This window comes from Schistocerca piceifrons, chromosome 7 (assembly GCF_021461385.2).
Source record: "Schistocerca piceifrons isolate TAMUIC-IGC-003096 chromosome 7, iqSchPice1.1, whole genome shotgun sequence".
Classification (NCBI taxonomy): Eukaryota; Metazoa; Arthropoda; class Insecta; order Orthoptera; family Acrididae; genus Schistocerca; species Schistocerca piceifrons.
Genome location: NC_060144.1, coordinates 96,201,557 through 96,205,744, shown reverse-complemented (window position 1 = coordinate 96,205,744; position 4,188 = coordinate 96,201,557). Strand labels below are relative to the sequence as shown.

The 4,188-nt window shown below is 47.8% G+C and overlaps 1 pseudogene; it reads left to right on the top strand.

The window, feature by feature from the left end:
- The first annotated feature begins 3,251 nt into the window (after window positions 1–3,251).
- Window positions 3,252–3,369, top strand: LOC124709443 (annotated as a pseudogene).
- The last annotated feature ends 819 nt before the right edge of the window (window positions 3,370–4,188 follow it).

Genomic DNA, 4,188 nt, shown 5'->3' with positions numbered 1-4,188 from the left:
GCCAGCACAAGAAGTTTGCTGCATAAGTGATACACAGTTACTCCTACCCTAGCCAAGAAATAAGAATGTTTATCAGTTCCTTGTATATGATGCACTGCGATGCGTGCATTGAACTGTACGAGATACTGTGTGAGCCGTGCTCACTCTCAGCTATGCGTTTTCATGAACTTCACTGTGTATCTGTGTTTGGTTTCCCTCCCTTGTTGTGGTTATGTCGTGGTTCTTCTTCCTTCTACGATTGGCAGCAGTGATATGTATCGATATTTGCGCCATGTACCAACTTCGGTTTCGGCGATGTGGTTTCTGGCCAGGGGGTCTACAGTGAGTCGGTCGGTTGCTACGGACCAGGGGAGCTATCTCCGCGCGGTGCAGTCGGCTGGGTCCGCTGGCGGTCCTTGCGCAGTGTCAGAGTATGTGTGGGGGCTGTCCGATCGCTACGAGCTTTGTGGTTCACCGACGTAGGACGTAAGAGTTGAGTAGTGGTTTCAACTACCCAAGCTCTGGTACCACACGCCGCGGAATTTGAATCCCCGCCAGACGTCATGGGCGTCGAAGACCGCTAGAGGTCTCTGCACCATAGCGCCGTAAGCTGTGGCGGCGCGCGCCTCTAGGCCTGCATCTAGTGTGAGGGCGCCACAGTAGAATACGTGGTTCCAGCGGCCAATAGCGGCGCCCCCCGTTAGAGTATTTAAGCGCCTGCCTCTCGCTCAGCCAACCCCTCCCCCCCCCCCCCCCCCCGAGTCCTTTTGTACTCCACCACTCTGCCTTCCCCACTCCCTGGCACGTCTGCTCAGCACCCCCCACCCCTCTTATGGATCCTCACCTTCCATTGGCTCCTTTCCCCCCTCCCCCTTCACTTTTCCTCTCCTTCCCCCTCTTTTTTTCCCGTCATCTGACCAGTTTCCCCCCACCGGCACTCGGGTGTGGTATGTCATATTTGTGCCAACTTTTTAGTGCAGTGTTTACGTGAGTGTTCAGTGTTGTGCGTCTTTCCACAGTGTTGCGAACAGAAATCATGCTGTCGCTGGGTGTGTATTTTATATCTCTTGCGAACAGAACCCAGACTGCCGCCGTGTTTTTTAATTGTCTATTATTTTTCTGCTTCCTGTGTATTTTATTAGCATCATCAACCCTGTGTTTTATGTTTTAAGCTCCAGAATTTTACCTTTAAGTCGCCGATTTTATCGCCAACTGTTATTATTTTTTATTATCTTCATCTTTTTAAAACAAATTCTGTAGGCTGAAGAGCGGCGTAATAAGCTGCTGCCAGCCCGTCCCCTTTTAGGGGGAATCGAAACTCAATAAAGGGAAAAAAAAAAGAAAAAGCTCAGCCAGCCAGTAACCTTGCGTACGTTTCCGGACACATCGCCTCGCCTTAGACAGCTTATTTACTTTCTTGTTTTGTGTACGAGTGGACGTGGTTGTTAGGTTTTCGTGTGAATCCGTTGTTTCTATCTTGTCGTTGTCCGTTCCGTCCTTCGTTGGTCGTGTCCGTCCTCTCCCGTCGTGTTGTTGTTCGTGGGCCGCTCCGCGGGTCCCGCCGCGCTTTCCGTCACCTCAACCCCGCGACCGTTCCGGTCGCCGTTACAACACAAGCCACATCCATTCATGTTGTGGTGTTTCGTTTCGGCGGTTCGCTATTGGAGAGGTTTCCCTGTGAGCAATTCCTAGTGTTTCTGTTGCTGAAATTTAGCAGCCATGCTGTGCAATTAACTATACTGGTTGACTAAATTTCGAGTGCACCAGCGTAATTTTCTGCCTTGTGGCCGTTAGTGTTACGGTTACCTGCCCTGGCCACTAACGTAATTTCAGGCAGTGTCCTTTCCTCACCAGTTGTCGCTGTCCAACATGGTGTGTAATTTTGACAGCTGATACATACTTCATTGTGGATTATCACGTTCGTAACATTTTGTGTTTGAGTTCTCGTGTACTGATTGATGGCAAACAAGTCGTTGTGTCAGTCGGTCCGTGGCTGTTCCCTGGTTAGGTTCCGACGGATCACGTGTAGTTGGCCTCACCACCTGTCTCACCTAAGTGAACGAGGGCAGACCGCCTCTCCCTGGAGACTTCTGAGTGCCGTTGTCTTTATTGTCTTTCCCACCGGTGTTTAATTATCTGTTTTCAGCTACTTAAAATTTAAGGCTTATGGTTATATTTTTTTAAAAGATTTTGGTAAATTAACAGTGGGCTTTAAGCCTTGCAACTTGTTCTTAAAATTTTTCTTCAAGCTCAAACATTGCGGCCTTCTGCCTTTAAAAGATTATACTAATTTTTTTTTTAAATTTTGATACTTAATTGTGGCTCCAGCCATTTGTATTGCACCTTGAATATGTTTGTTCTATCTACTTTGCCTTGAGGCTTTCCACCTAGATGTGTTATACGTTTTTTTAATTATTTTATTGCTATTTAAACTGAATTTTTATCTTGTTGATTTTTAAGATTTCTTGTTTGGAGGCCTTTAGTCGTGAAAGAGTTGCATTTGGTTAAGTTTCGGCTATGTGCCGCTTTGGTTGTAAATGTGTTATTAAATTACAATCAATTACAATTAGAAGGTGAAACTGACCACAACCTTATTTGGCCCTTTCCACAATCCTAATTACCTGTTCTGCCCAGCGGGTTTAGTGGGCGTCTCACTGTGACCAGTTTTCTTTCAGCTCGTCAAACTCACGAAATGGCGGCACATATGCAGGCAGTGCAGGTTGTACACGCAGTGGAGCTGCAGCTGTGTCTGGTGTCTTGCGCGAAGTCATCTGCGATTCATCACTTCAAGTAATTACACCATTTGTTGACCCTGAAACAGAGTAATTGCTATTAGATCAAATGCAGGCAGCGCATAAGGCACATGTGGTGGAGTAGCCACAATCTATGAAGTAATGCAAAAGACAAACTGTGAAAAGCACAGGGAAAGCAAAAACAGCTCGTAGAAATCGAAAAGGAGTCCAAAAGCAGCAACTGCGAAAACTAGAACATAAAGAGCACAAGCAAGGCAAACACTGGGTAAGCAATAATAGCAAAACCAATCAAAGACGACAGAACAAGAAGAAGGAAACAAGATGACAGCCACATGTAGGTTCTAATACTTGTCGCCAGGTTGTTGTGTATGACGTATACAAAGTCATATACAACAGTGAGGAGAGCTGGGTTACAGAGTGGTGTGGCAGCTGTCGTAAGAAAACTAGACAGCAGCAGAAATGATTAGCGAACAAGTTCACATATTAAGCAGAAGATTTACTTGATAGTATTACTCCACAGGCAACGGCCTTGCCGCAGTGGAAACACCGGTTCCCATCAGATCACCGAAGTTAAGCGCTGTTGGGCGTGGTCGGCTCTTGGATGGGTGACCATCCGGGCCGCCATGAGCTGTTGCCATTTTTCGGGCTGTACTCAGCCTCGTGATGCCAATTGAGGAGCTACTCGACCGAATAGTAGCGGCTCCGGTCAACGAAAACCATCATAGCCGGTCGAAGTGGCTGTGCGGTTCTAGGCGCTGCAGTCTGGAACCGCGAGACCGCTGCGGTCGCAGGTTCGAATCCTGCCTCGGGCATGGATGTGTGTGATGTCCTTAGGTTAGTTAGGTTTAACTAGTTCTAAATTCTAGGGGACTAATGACCTGAGAAGTTGAGTCCCATAGTGCTCAGAGCCATTTGAACCATTTGAAAACCATCATAACGACCGGGAGAACGGTGTGCTGACCACACGCCCCTCCTATCCGCATCCTCATCTGAGGATGACATGGCGGTCGGATGGTCCCGATGGGCCACTTGTGGCCTGAAGACGGAGTGCTTTTATTACTCCACACTTATGAAGAAACGCTACAAATAAGCAGCAAGAAACAAAAAAAAATGGTTCAAATGGTTCTGAGCACTATGCGACTTAACTTCTGCGGTCAACAGTCGCCTAGAACTTACAACTAATTAAACCTAACTAACCTAAGGACATCACACACATCCATGCCCGAGGCAGGATTCGAACCTGCGACCGTAGCGGTCACGCGGTTCCGGACTGAAGCGTCTAAACCGCACGGCCACACCGGCCGGCAGCAAGAAACAGATTCCAGTTATCAGAACGTCAATAAGAAAAGACTCACTGTACTAGCACAAACGGTGGTGTCAACGCGATGAGGTTCCAAGCGCAAGTGGGCCGAGCGGCTGACGCCAGCTGTCCTATAATGCTGCGGTAGAGGACGCT